We start from the raw sequence: 15023 nt of genomic DNA on the forward strand, positions 1-15023 counted from the left end.
CCTGAGCGGTCCGTGGCCCGCATCCCTGGCACGCACAGCCACCCAGCTGCGTGGCCTCTCCTCTCTGTAAAATAAGGTTCCGGCTAGTTAGATTGGCCATGTTCAGTGGACAATTTGGGGTATTAATATTGCGTTTGATTCTTCCGTATTTAACGTCCCTCCTGTGTCTGTTCTATATCTAGTGTAAATTTCTGGGAGGCGAACCTCAGGCCCAGGGAGCCACTCCTCTGGGATCTACCCAAAAAGTTACATTTTCAGTTTCCACATAGAAAATGGGCTAGCTTCTCAACATTGTTCCTGAGTGTAGATCTGAAGGGAAGCCTGCCCTCTTTTCTTCCCAGGACACGACATTCTTGGGGCCACCTCAGCAACCAACACCGCAGGAAAGCTGAATTCCAGCCCTAACATAGCCGGATAGACTTGCCGGAACCTGACACTACTAAGAGCGGTTTAGACTCCGAGACCTTCGGAAAAGAGAGATAGGGGATGTCAGACTGGGACGCCCACAGGTTGGGTGAGGACACAACCCCTGCTTTGGGGTGCTGCCAGGACTGCCCTTAGAGGGACACCGCCATCCAATAGCAGGTAGGCGACATTTGATGGCAGAGGGATGTGTCAATGGCAGGGCCTGTATGGTTCAGAAGACACCTAGAGTGCGGTGCCGATGGCTATGGAGGGACCTTCACAGAGGAGCTGGTGCTCTGCCCCTGGCTGTGCAGGGCGGAGGCGGGAGGAGCGTTCCTGAGGGAGTTCAGGTGCTCAGGAGGCAGCAGGAAGGAGCATCTTCAGAGCAGGTGCAGACGCTGCCAGGTCTCACCAGGCTTCTCACATGAAGTGTCTGTCAGGTCAGTAGAGACCACACAGGTTCCTGACAGCTTCCTTCACTGCCAGGAAACCACCAGCCACGGAGCTACTTTGTCCCCAGTAACCAACATTAACAGTGCACGGACGGCTGCCCAGCGAAGCCAGGCAAAGTCACTGTGGTGGGGCCATGGGACAGCTTTTAGAAGGCTTGAGTTTTGAGTCACAGAGGAGCCAGGGACACCAATGGTCCCTCAGGTGGCTCACCCTTGCAGCTGATGAGGAAAATTCTTAGGGGGGTGGGCCTGGAGTAGACTCTTCTCTCCTTTAAGTTTTGTCTTTTTGAGGGGAGGCGGGGAAAAAGCCCTAGCTTTTGGTGCAGGACTGCAATGCAAAGGCAGGAGTCTGGATCTGTTCCAAGCCATTCTTTTGGCCAAGCGCTCCTTTGCGGGGAGGTCTACTCCCCCTTCACAGCCTCTGTGGGGTGAGGAAATCTGGGAAAAAGAGTGAGGGTATCCACAGCATCACTGTGGACTCTGGCTGATGTTCTATGACCCGAGGAGCCAAGCACATTCCTTCTACCTGGTCCTTGAGATCTGTGTGACTCTGGGCAAGTCACCTCATGGACTGTCCAATACATAATGTCCCACAGGGCTGATGTGGGGGCCACAGGGATGACGGCAGCTCCTCCTGGGGATCTTCACAATACCATGGCCACGTGAACCCTGAACTTAGCAAACGGCCCCCGGAGTTTTCTGGCTAGAGGCAACAGCCTCACACATCTATCTGGCTCTCCCCCAACCTGTAGTAGTGGCTGCTCAGGCGTAGCCAGGAAGCACCAGTCATTTTTCCTCAGGGTTCATGTGCACTCAATCTATTAAGCTTTATACTCTGAGAAGAATAGATAAGCAGAGGGGCATTCCAGTAAATAAGCCAGGAGCCATCTGAGAAGAACGGGTGGTCCCTTGCCCACGCCCCGTGGCTTCTGACTGAGACCTGAGCACAGGCCAGCAGGCCGTTGTGTTGCCTTATCTCTGCCCCTTGAGTGGCTTAATTTGCACCACACGGTATGTGCCTCTTCCCACTCCGGCTCTGGTTCAGCTGGCCCCCGAGGCAGCTGAGGGACACAAGAAGAAAAGGACACCTGGCTAGGGAAGCGCGCTGATGCTTCCCTGGACACCAGCACAGTTATCTTGATTGTGCTGTCTAAGCTCTTGGCTCAATGGCACAAGATACAAAGATGCTAAGATGTTCAAACAGGATAACCCAGAGAGCTGCCGCAGTACCGCGAGAGGTTCTGCATCCTTCTCACGGGAATCGGGGACAGGCCAGGATGCAGCCACCCAGAGAATCCTACTGTGTACCCCAGCTCAAGGTTTACTGGGCCCCTCTCAGCAGTGAGTGCCTTTGGCACAGTGGAAGCCGAGTCCCGGTGAGGCAGGATGTGAGCAGGAGGGTGCGCGCCCTGAGTGGCACAGCTGCTGCCAGTTCTCAGCCTCGTCTGTGTCAGCCTGACCCTGAGAGCCCGCAGCTGGTCCCCCACGCCACCCCGAGCTGTCCAGCCCCAGCCCAGCAGCTCCTCTCAGCTCCTTCATCATAAGGCTCCTCCAGGTTTGGCCAGTTCAGGCAGATCTAATTATTTATGCAACTGTCCACGTGGGCAGTTGGTCGGAATGTCCGGAGTTCCGAGCCAGTTGGGCACCAAACACAACCACTGGTCATTCAGCGTGGCCCGTGCTAGAGAGAGGGAGGAGGGGACCGGGCCCCTGTCTTCTGCAGGGGGGTGGGGCTTCATTCACTTGTCAGGTTTGAGGTGAAGAGCACAGACTGAGTGCTGTTCTGTTCTTTCTCTGGGGACAGCCTCCTCCTTCAGGAAAGCAACCGTTTGCCCTCCACCCCTGAGGGCCAGGAGAATTGGGGAGGGGGAGTGAAGGCTTCTTGGGTTTTTTCCACGCAGGCAATGGCACGCAGGTGCTAAGGGTTGAGGGGATCTCTATCCTGAGAGAACCCACCATGCCCTCAGGCCTGCTTGGATAAGTGCTTCTGGGAAAGTGGCTTTATCTACATTTCCTGCCCAGCCCCACCGCTAAGTCACAAGAGGAAGCCAGTGTCTAGGAGCCGCTGACAGACTCTAATGTGGCTAAGAGAGTCGGAGGCTGAGGCCTTGGAGAGAAACAGGCCATGGCTCCCTGTAGCCCATCCCTTCCCAGCTGACCAGCTTTGGCAGCTGCGGTGGAACCTTCCTCCCTTACGCCTGACACATGTGACATAAAGCCACCTCTTCCACCCTAGACATATATAAGGCCAAGAAATTATCTTCGTTTCCAGAACCGAAGGCTCTCTATCTCTTCCCGCCCCCACCCCCTGCCCTTGCTTCAGGGCCCCTAAGCACACTGCCTGTAGCAGGATGCCCTAACCCTCCTCTCATAGTACTCTTCTTGGGGATGACTAGTTCTGTCTCCTGTGCACCAAGCCTATGTTTTCCTCCGGGTTGGAAAAGCAAAGCTCTGTCCTTTGCCTTCTCTGGAGACCACTGCCGTGGTAGGCTCTCTTCATTCTTCTGGATACGGACAGCGAAACCCTCTAGGCACCGCGTGTGGCGTGCTTCCAGCTGCATTTGTGAGAACGGAGCAGGCCGCCCTGGGAATACATATCTCCGTCACGGAGTCGGGACCAGAGGGACAGAGGTCCCTTTCCAGATATACATGGCTTTGATTTCAGGCCATCGGGCACCACTGGAAGTCGTCATCTCCCTCTCACAATGTCATGCCAGCTTTCCACGCTACCCCTGCCCCCTGCCCCGCCCTGCCCTCCCGACGGAAACAAGATGACTTTCTGCATGGCTTTTTGAACACTTTAAAGACACCAAGATGTAAAGTCAGCTTATGGCTTTGATTCAGGTGGCTTCCACAGGCAGTGTTAATACCGAGAGTCAGCTTTCCCTTGCATCTAGTAACTGTGTAGCTATTTCCTCTGAATTCAAACCTTCTCTCCTAGAGGAGAGGAGAACGAACAGTTCATAAGATTCAAGAAGTGAACGACGCTCAGGCTCCTGCACATGACCACAACAAACTCATTGGTTCACAAAGCTACACTTGGGTGGAATTCGCACACATGACTCCATTATGGTCTCTGCAGAATTCAGTTTTTCCGCTGACTCAAGAGTAATAGGCGCTGGAGAAATGGCTCAGTGGTTAGGAGTACGTGTTGCTCGTGTTGCCCTCTTCCTATTTTTCACTCCTTGGTTGATTTTGTTTTTCAAACAATCCCCATGCCAGGTTGGAAAAGCAAAGCTGTGCCCTGCCCTTGAGTTACTGCCTTCTCTGGAGGATACGCAGGGCCGGTTGTCAGCATCCGTGCTCACAACTGCCTGTATCTCCCTCCAGCTGGCCTCTGAGGGCACACGCTACGCACAGTGGCCTACACTTACACAGAAATATAGATGTAATGTGATTTTAAAAATACACAGTCTCTCCTGTGGGCCATACTTAAAAACAAGTGGGGGGGGGCAGGGGGGGGTGGGGGAGGGGTGCACTTTTGCCTCATTCTCATGTGTTGAACTCACAGTCCGTAAAATTCACATGTTAAAGGTGTATAGTAGTTGGGTGGATTTTCATACACGCATGGCCTCTACAGTTAGCAGTCTTTGAGAATTTCACCAATAACCCACCTCCTAGGCTTAGAAGTCCCATCTCCCCTTCCTTTGAATTTTCCTATTATACCATTTTATGAAAATAGGATTATAAAGCTTTGGGGGGGGGGTTGAGTGAGTGTGGGTGTGGCTGTGAACATGCCACAGCAAGCAAGCACGTGAATGCTTGAAGGCCAAAGGATGAGTGTCAGATGGTTCCTTCTCTCCTCCCACCGTTTTTCGGGGTTTGAGGCAGGGTTTCTCTTGTCTCTGCCTCGCAGTGTGCTCTAGGCCCAGCTGGCTCAAGAGCTTGCAGCTGACTCTGCAGTCTCCGTATCTCACCGTAAAGACTGCTGAGCAAGGCTCAGCGGGTTTTCTGAGTGATTTCTGGGGGTTGGGCTCAGGTCATCAGTGTTGCCAGCAAGCGCTTTGATGAACTGAGCCATATTCCCAACGATGAGGGACACACGTCCAGAAGGTATGGCTCACAGAAGAACGGCACCTTGTTGTACAGATAAGTCCTCCACATACTGGCTCGTAAAGCTTGGAGGGGTTTTTGCTCTGGGACATAATTTGGGGTGATTTCACATCTGTGAAGGTCCATGTGCCAGCTTTTATATGAACACATAGTGATCTAACTTCTGGGGGGCGGGCAGCAGACTGGGCAATGGGGTTCCTAGAAAACTGATAATTCTCTGTCTGGCTTTCTGAGGTATATTTTCAAACTTGTGTCACGTTTTCTTTTGTATGTAGCCCACCCAGCCAGCCTGGCCTCCAGCTCACAGCTCTCCCCTGCCTCGGTGCCCTAAATATTCTTTGATCTCGTTTAACTTCCCAGCACTGAGGACTGGCCCCAGGGCCTCGTGCTTCCTAGGTGTCTAATTACTGAACTACATCTCCAACTCCTGACTCTTGGGGAGCGGGTGCCCTTCAACTCCAGTCATCCTGTGTGAGGTACAGGCCCACACCCTTGGACATAAACATCCCACTGTCGTGACAAATCTTGACGGTCAACTTGCTGTGTTTGGGATTACTGTGGAAACACGTATCAGGCCATGCCTGTGAGGGGCTGTCAAGGTCAGGGCTGCTGTGGTACCCGTTCCACACATGGGCTGGGGACGGGGGGGTGGGGGGTGGGTGGGGGGTTGGTGGGGGGTGGGAGGGGTGGCAGACTGAATCAAGAGGAGAAAGTCAGCTGAGCACAAGCACCCATGGCCTTGCTTCTTGACTGTGGATGTGATGTGACTGGCCACCGAGCCTTCCTGCCATGACAGACAGTATCCCCTAGAACTGTGAGGCAGAAAAGTAACCAATGCAACGCCCATTTTGTTTAAAAAAAAAAAAGCTATTAAATGAATGGCCTTGCCATCCTTGCCGAGGCCAGCTTGAATGCATGTCTATCCTCGGGCCGACATCCCTCAAAATGGGCAAGTGTGAGCTTGCTATTTTCTTTGTTAACATTTGCCTCCTATGCATGAGTTTCTGTGACAGATGACAGATGTTGCTAGCTGGCGGGGGGGGGGGGGGGGGGGCCTTGTTCGATCTGGATGGAAACTGTGGGTGGGCAGGAGAAGTGAGGGGCAGCAGACAGCTGGGAGCAGCAGCTCTGATGTGTGTGTTGTGTGTATGTGCTCTGTAAGGGTTGCTGTGCTCCTTGGAGCCTTGGGTAGGCTCAGGCAGGCGAGCTTCCCCAAGCTGGTTAGTTTTAACTATCAACCTGGCGAAAACCAAGAATCAATAATGTAGACTAGGTTGGCCTGAGGGCATGTTTGTGATGTATTGTCTTGTTAATAGACAATCCTTAATGTGAGAAGATCAAGACCATTGTAGGTGGCACTACTCCCTAGGCTTCTGCTCCTGAACTAAGAAGAATGCCCGCTAAGCAGGCAGGCAGGCAGGCAGGCAGCATGGTGCGTTCAGCTCTCTGCTGTTCACTGGGGTGGGTTTGATGCTGTAAGCTGATTGCTTCTCCTCAGTGATAGACCATGACCCAGGGAGCATGAATAAATCCTGTTTCTCCCCACCGCTGCTCTTGGTCAGGATGTTTTATCACAGCAACAGAAAGGAAACTAGGACACCTCGCCAGACGGGCTTACCCAGCTCTAGAGAGCAGCAGTTACAGCTCCCAGCGTCAAGGCCCGGGACTCTTGGCCCTTGAATCTTGACAGCTCTTTGCCTCTTTTCCAGTGGCTTAGGCCTGATTTTCTTACACGGTTCTTGGGGCCTTCTGCCCCTTTTCAGCCTCAGTTGTTTACCCCCCGCTGCCTCCTGTTCATCCTTTTTGTGCCCTGATAGGAAACCGCCAAAATGGTCAGCTACCCTTACCTGCTGTGTTGCAACCGGCTATTTTCTAGGGGTGGCGAGGCTGCCCAGTTGATCCCATGGGATGGAGAACTGTGCATCCTGGGAACAATGACCAACACCCAGAACTCGACAAAGCCTCAGACGCAAGGGTCCAGCAAAGCAGAAGGGGACAGGGAGGTGGGGGCAGGGGGTTGGGGAGGTGGGGGGAGGGGAGTGGGGAGGTGGGGGCAGAGCATATGTGAGAAGATGCAGCCACAGCAAACGAAGTTCAAACAGAGAGGAAAGAAAGGCCACACAGCCTTTTGTGGAGTGTGTGTGTGTGTGTAGGGGGGTGACCCTGAGCTTGGGAGCCTGCCCTGGAGACTCTGGGTCAGCCATTTTCTGGGCCCCCAGGGCCCTTCCCTTCCCAAGCTCCCTCCCAATGTTTCTCACTGGGGTATCCTCCCTTGAGCCAGCTCTTTTCTTGCCTTGGTGGAAGTTTTCTCAGGGCCTGCTTTTAGGACTGTGTAATGTTTGTTAAAGCTCCTGGAAGCAGGAAGATGCTCCTGGGGGTCCATCCCTCAGGAAGATGCTCCTCGGGGGTCCATCCCTCCTTTCTGAACCTGCCTAAGTTCTCTGCTGGCCACCACTGGCATGTGGCACTCTTAACCCCTCTGCTCACTGCCAGCTTCACTGTTGGAGTGCCCCCCTCTGCTGTGGCTTCTGCTGCTATGTTATCAGCTCAACCCAAGGATGGCTTTCAACAATAAGCAAGGGACCAGGAGACGGGGGTCAGTCAGTAATGTGCATGCGGGCCTCAGTTTGATCTCCGAATCCACATTTTAAAAGTTGGGCAGGAGAGCCAGCCCTGCCCTGAAGACACAGGAGCAGAGCCAGACCTGCAGATTCAAAGTTTAAGAATCTCCTTGACAGAAGGCAACAACAGGATATCCGACAGCAGTCCCAGTGAGGTTCTGGTGATGACAGTGTAGGTCTCCAAGCAGACCAGACCCGTGACTCGTAGCAATGAACATTTGAAAGAAAACATATGTGGACAGAGGGCTATCCTGTGTGAAATACTTCTGTTTCGGGGACAAGATTTTTTTTGTCTGTTTGTTTTATTTTACTGGGGGGAGGAGAGGGATTTTGGTGCATGATGTGCAAATCATAGACATTCAACAAAAGTAAAAAAAAAAAAAGAAAGAAAGAAGAAAGTTGGTCATGATGGCAGGTGCTAGTAATCCCAGCACCAGGGAAAGCACGGCAGGTACTTGCTTGGGCTTGCCAGCCCAAGCCTGCTGAGTGAGTTCCAGGCCAAAAGAAAAGCTATCTTTAAAAAACCCAAAGGTGAACAGCACCCAAGGAACCCAAGGCTGTCCTCTGGCCTCCACACGCATGGGCACATATGTGCACCCATACACACAAACATATACAGAGAAAACGGTCACTGGGTTTCCACCACGGCTAGACTAATTGCATTCCCACCAGGCCCACCTGGGGCATGCCAGGATCTCCTTTCTTTACCCTCTTCCCAGCCTCAAAAGTAAAGAGAACTAGTGCGTGCATGGCACAGCTTTACCAGATGCCCACCCCCACCCCCATGCGCCCCACCCACCCCCCACCCACAGTGGGAACCCTTGCACATTCCTGTTTGCCGCTCACTGTTCACAATAGCAGGCTTACAAAATTGGCCTAGGATCCCTACCGACGGACGGACGGATGGACTCAAAAGCATGCGTGCGTGCGTGCGTGCGTGCGTGCGTGCATGTGCATGATCAGGGCCTCCAAAGCGCACACATACCATGCATCAAGTCCTGGGCTCCACTCTCTGAAACACATAAACATAAAGCGGGGGTGTGTGGTGGTGCCACCTGCCCATGGTCTCAGCTTTTGGGAGGGAGAGGCAGGAGGATCAGAAATTCAAAGTCATCCTGAAGCTTGCGGGGACGTCAAGACCAGCGTGAGCTAGGGACCTTGCCTCAAAAGGGAAAGGAGAAGAAACGGTGCATGTACATGACAGAATTTTAGTCAGCATCAAAGAAATATTAAGTCATGAAGAAGATATGTACTGTACTATGTGAAATTAGCCAGATTTGGAAATTCAAATGTTTGGTAAATGTTTAGTTTTTGAGACCTACACTGCTGTATACATACTTATACTGTGACAGGAGACAGAGGTGGGGATGGGAGAAGGGGGGGGGAGTGAATGTAATCAAAGTACAGGATGCGCTTGAGCGGTTTGTTTGTTTTTTGTTTTCGTTTTGTTTTTGTTTTGGTGTTGGCTCCAGTGCTGTGCCCAATGTACAGACACTAATAAAGGGAAAAAAGACAGGGGAGACAACCTGCTGGGCTCAGGGACGCCACATGAGCTGGCCACAGCACAGGACCGAATATCTCTCCACCTGCCAAGCATGTCCTTCCGGGTGGGAAGGGGGCAGGGTCGGAATTCACTGAGCCTTGATGGGGGGGTGGGACGGAAAGCATAACAAACTTCACCTGCGGGCGCTTCACCGAGAGGTCTGTGAGCACGCCAACAGTGGTGCAGGTGGGCAGGGGTGTCCGGCCACCTGTGTGCCGATAGCCCTTTGCTTCAGGTTGCTGCGGGTCCCCGAGAAACCTGGGGAAGATGGACATCAGGTTACCCCCATTTCTGTCACGGCTGCTGGCTGTGGGCAAACGAACACCAGGGGCATTGATACATGGTGCCCAATGTCTGCCCTGCACACCAGGGAGAGGCAGCTCCCCGGTAAGTCTCAAGGGGGCAGATGAGAGTTTTGTTTTTGTTTTTGTTTTTACAGAAATCTGTGAATCAGTTTAGGCTGGTGTGGCATCTGAAAATACTCAAGCATTTATTTTTACCTGTGATTCTAAGCATTCCGGTACAGAAAACTGTACACACTTAATGTCTACATACTGCTCCTGAGTTTGGACATATGGATGGCCTGCCGTACCAGCAGCAGAAGTGGGCTAACTTACCACCGCGCCCACAGTCTTAGTCAGGGTTCTATGGCTGTGAGGAAGAAGCCTCCGTGGCCAAGGCAACCCTTACAAAAGAAAGGACTGGGCTGTGGGACTACAGTCTCAGAGGTTTAGTCCGTGGGCTTCGTGGCTGGACGCGGACAGGCTTGGCACTGGGCAGTAGCCAACGGAGTTTTACATGCTGATCTACAGGCAGCAGGCAGAGAGGGAGACTGGGGCTGGCTTGGGATTTTGAAACCTTGAAGCTCACCCCCAGTGATACACAGACCCTTGTCCCTGTTCTTCCCACACTGTGCTGCTTACTTGGGACCAGCCACTCAAGCCTGGCAGCCAGTGGGCAGGCGCCATTACCATGCGAACCACCACACCCACCGACAACCAGAACATCCTGGTTGTTTTCTTAAAGTGACAGGCAACGCCCTTTCTCAGTGTAAACTCAGAGAGCTGTGGATACAAGCACCTCCCACTGGGTTCCACACCCACCCCCCCACCCTTGTTATTTTCAGGCAGGGGTGGGGATGTCGGGGTGGCGTTCCACAGCACAAACGTGGGGGTCAGAACGTAACTTGCAGGAGTTTGTTCTCCTTCCACTAGGATTGAACTCAGGTTTTTTTCAGGCGTAGCCACAGACACCTTATCTGCTGGGCCATCTTGCCAGCCTACAGAAAGCATTTTTAATTAAAAAAAAAAAAAGAATAAAATATAAATGAATAGTGAGTCCTACCTATGAGAAAAATGTGTCTGAAAAACTTGACTTCAGTGTCACTGTTTGGTTTTTGAACCCTGGTCACACATCTGTGTCCTCAGTCCCTAAACAAGGAGGGTGACCCTAGAAATCACCAAAACATGTGCAGAAGATCTCAGGTGTCCCCAGATCCCCATTTGCCATTGTCGTCCCAGACCGTGTACCCAGACATTGATAGAAGCAACCCGAGGGAGGGCTGTAGAGATGGAGCTGTCTGCGCCTTTTGTTTTACAAAGAAATTTATAGCTGGGGCTGGAGAGACGGCTCAGTGGTTCAGAGCACCAGCTAGCTGCTCTTGAAGGGTTCAATTCCCAATACCTGCATGGACCCTCACAACCACCTGTGACTCCAGTTTCAGAGGGTCTGCCGCCCTCTTCTGGCCCCCGCGGTTACTGCACTCACATGGTGCACAGACACAGGCCGCCAAAGCGCTCATACACATAAAATTAAAAGAACTTTTATGTTTTGTAGTAGACTGTTTGTTTTACACATTTTCCTCCCACCTTAGCTCATTTTGCTTTCAGATATTTTGAGTTTATTTTTTGCTCAGTATTGAGGAAACAACGCTGTCAATAAATTGTAAGTATGTAGGTACAAATTCAACCCCAGAAGAATTTAACCAATTAGTTTTTCTACTGTTTAAAACTTATGAGACATATTTGAGGTAGAGGGTTGTTTTTTTTTTTTTTTTACATACCCAGAAAAGTGATTACTACAGAAAATCATTCACATCCCCACCGTCCTCTCTCTGCAAGGCACCAACATGCCACACGTATAATGTGTAGAGTTTTACTTTGCTCTTTTTGATGCTGTACTTAAAAAGTTGCCAGATTGGGGCCACAGAAAATCTACCTCTGCTTCCTTCTGTGAACTTCCCAACTTTCCGTATTCTATGTAAAGCTTCAATCTTTCAGATTCCTTTTCTATCCAAGGTGTGGAGCGCAGGCTCCACTCAGTACTGCTGTGTGTGACTCTCTCCCCTGGGAGCAGGACCCTCGTCTGTTGCGAGGACTACTGCCTCCCCTAACGAAAAGCCGAAGTCCCATTCCCTCCGCCTCTCCGCACCCCACCCCCTCTCTCGTTTGAAAACAAACTGGCCACATACGAGCAAGTTTCCTGCTGGGCTCTGTGTGAACCCGTGCGACAGACAGACAGACAGACAGACAGACACACACACACACACACACACACACACACACACACACACACTGGTTTTTGTCAGTGGAGCTTTGTATGACCATTTAAGTTGGGTAGCACAAGTCTTTGCACTGTCCAGCCTGCTGTTATTGTCACAAAACACCCAAGAAAAATCACCTGGAAAAGAGGAAAGGTTCATTTTGGCTCTTGGTTTTGGAGGTGTCAGCTCATGGCCAGTTAGGCCCCTTTGCTTTGGGGGTTGCCTAAAAGCATAGTCGTGTGATGGTCAGGTAGGAGACCGAGAGACACTGGGGTCTCACAGCGCTCCAAGGCCTCTCTCTCAGGCTCACTGCCACTGTCCACCTCCCTCGCCACGCTGTGGACACTTGGGGGACAGTCAGATCCAAGTAGCATCATCTCACAACTTTGCTGAGTACTCTGTGTGTGCTTGTGTGTATTCACGCACACGTGCACTTGTGTGCGCGTACATGTGGAGGCAACAGGTTGGCACCGGGTGCCTTCCTTGACCTGCTCTCCGTCCCGCGTTTTGAGGCAGGGTCTCTCACTGCTCCTGGAGCTCCCCGGATGACGAGCGAGCGCGGCTGGCGGTGATGCCCGGGGCTGTTCCTGCCTCCGTCTGTCCGTCTCCTCCTCGGGCGGGACTGGGATGTGAGGTGCTTACCACCCAGTCCCACTTTGAAGCTGGGGCCTCGTGCTTGCACGGCAAACTCCCTACAGACTGAGTTGTCTCTGGGGATCCCACGACTTAGTTTTATGTCAAGAGTTTGTTGATTACTTTGGATTAGCTGCAATTCTGTGGTTTTCAGAGTTGGCTTTTTTTTTTTAATATGAGCACACTATATATTTTTGCTGTTGTCATGTCAGGACTTCTTTATCAAGACTGAATAGCATCCCACTGTGTATATGTGAGCACTGTGCACACTAGGCAGATGCCCTACAATAAACTATGTGGGGGTCCCCAGCACAGCAGGAGAACTTTGATGAAAACATTGCATTGCATTGGATTTTAGGTCGGTTGGGTCGTTTCCCATTGGTGACTACAGTACCTTCCTGTTTACTCAGAACCTTTAACTTCAGCAAAAGTTGGTAGCGTGTCAGACCTCCTTGGCTGGGGTCACTCTTATGTGCTTTACTCTTGGGATGCTACTGGGAATGGAATTTTCTTCTTTCCTGAGCAGCCCACTGCCAACGTGAACAGACGTCCACGCGCGGCTATGTGGCACTTAAGAATGCTGACACGTTCTGAGGAACTGAGTTGTTGGGTGAGGGCCTCAGTGGGTGGATTCCATGGAGAATTGACACACGCTGAGAAGGCTGTGTTTTCCAGCTTCTAAAAAGGAAGTCAGGTCTGGGGGCCTGAGCACAGAAGAGCTCCACAACAAAGATTCAAGAAAGTCCACATTCCCTCTCCAGCTGAAGTCAGCTGTGACACAACTCACCTGGGCGCAGCTGGGCTCACAAGTTCCACAGCAGACTCTGCTGCCTGGAAGGACCATCTACCCCGAGGGTCCCCGGGCCTCCAGGTCACGATTAGCTCTGCTACCTGCGCAGGAGCTCAAGCTCGTCCCCTCCATTGTCACTGTCACTTACCCTGAGGAGACTTCCTCCTCCAGCACGCATTATCCGTCTTTGCAGAGGTGGCCGGGAGAGATCTCGCTGTTGGTGATGGCTGAGCCTAGAGACCTTTTTATGTATAAGTGTACAGACTGAAAAACTCCCAAGGTCCCCAGCGCCAATGGCAGAAAGTCAGTGGCGGGAGAGCAGTGGGGCTGGGCAGGGATGGCAGGCAGCACGGAACGTCGGTGTCGCTGCAGAGGACCTGTGCTGATGCCCCCCGTGGGAAGCGGCCGGCCACAGGCAGACAATGGCTCTGGAAGCCCGCAGAGACCCTACCTGCTAACAAATCATGAAGGGTTGAGCAGTGCTGGATTTGATTTCAAGAACAGGTGCTACCCTGCCCCCGCCCACCTGCATAATGGGCTTTGTGTCTTTTTGCCAAAGGGTGCAGTCTCCAGGCAGTACACAGTAGTAGTCCCCACGGAAGCTGGCACTGAAAGGTGCTTAAGGTAGGGGGGCCAGGGTTGGCTGACTCACCCCATGCCAGGACAGCAGAAGGGGACAGGTAGTCACGAAGGCCCCTCGCTCTATTTCCCATCACTATAGTGAAATGCTCAAGGCTAGGTAAGTTCTTTTGGAGACAAGTTTGTGTAGCTCCCAGACATGGGGACTTAAAGGGCCCTACATCCGTTGGCCCTTTCTTGCTGGCAGAATCCTGAACTGACATGGGGCATCACAAGGTAAGGAGCAGGGATCGCGTGCCTGTGCCTTCAGATGCCCCTCCCTTTTCTTAAAAGCCATTTGGACTGAAAGGGGAACGCCCCACCCTGATGAGTCAAAATACACTCTTAATTGGACCCACCCCCCACCCCCAAAGTCCCACCTCTGTCCACCATTCCCAGATGGGTATCCACTCTGAGAACCTTTCAACGGAAGTGAAATGCTGAGACACTAGTCCCAGGAGACACACTCCTGACAGACTCTACACAGACAGCGTCTCTTCAGGCGCCTGCTGCTGTGAGACCACTGATCAGGACTGGCTGGCACTCAGGGTAGTACAGCGGTCCCTGCCCAGGTTCCACGGCAGAAGCTGCCCCCTCCTGCCAACCCCTAGCCACCAGGGCAGATAAGTTAGGTCAACCTTTGCAGCCAGGCCTAGCAAGGATTCCCTGGGGGAGGGGAAGAGGGGCGGTGGAGCGGAGAGGTCTAGCATCGGCTACGCAGGGAGCCCCGCCTGGGTTGTCACTTTACTTAGAGATTCTTTGGTGTGAAAAGTACTGGATAATGATGAGTCGGCCTGACCCGCGCCCCCCCCCCCCACCCCTCAACTCCAGAGAGAGGTCTGTGGCCTCCTGGCTGGCCTGCCCTATCTCTGGGGTCCTCTCAGAACTAATTCCATGGCACCTCTGGTGGTCCCAGGACCACACCAGTCGCTCTGACCTTTGGGTCTGCAGCTGTCCTTTCCCCTGGAGCCACCCCCTGAGAACCAGAGCCCCAGCCTAGGCCACTGGTCATTGTCTTAGGGATGAAAATGCCACAAGCTAAGTAAGAGCGACTAGGCCAATGCCAGCGGAGCTCCGCTAGCGCCTTGGGATTTTAGCTCACTAGTTTTGCATAAACAGTGAAAAAAGTGGAGTGCTGGTGACAGGAAACCACCAAAGGAAGCTGTGCCACACCTTGCATACAGGTAACCCTGGCGCAGAGGCCCTTTCACTTACAGATCCACTGGGAACGAGGGGCTTGCTCCACAGTAGAGCACTTGCCTGGCGTGCACGGGGTCCTCGGGTTTGATGCCCGGCACTGAAAACAAGAAAAAAAAAAAATTAGCGCACAGTTTGATAGTTTGGTTGTGGGGTGTCCCACACAGGC

Source organism: Acomys minous (assembly GCF_964271855.1).
Source record: "Acomys minous genome assembly, chromosome: 16".
Taxonomy (NCBI): domain Eukaryota; kingdom Metazoa; phylum Chordata; class Mammalia; order Rodentia; family Muridae; genus Acomys; species Acomys minous.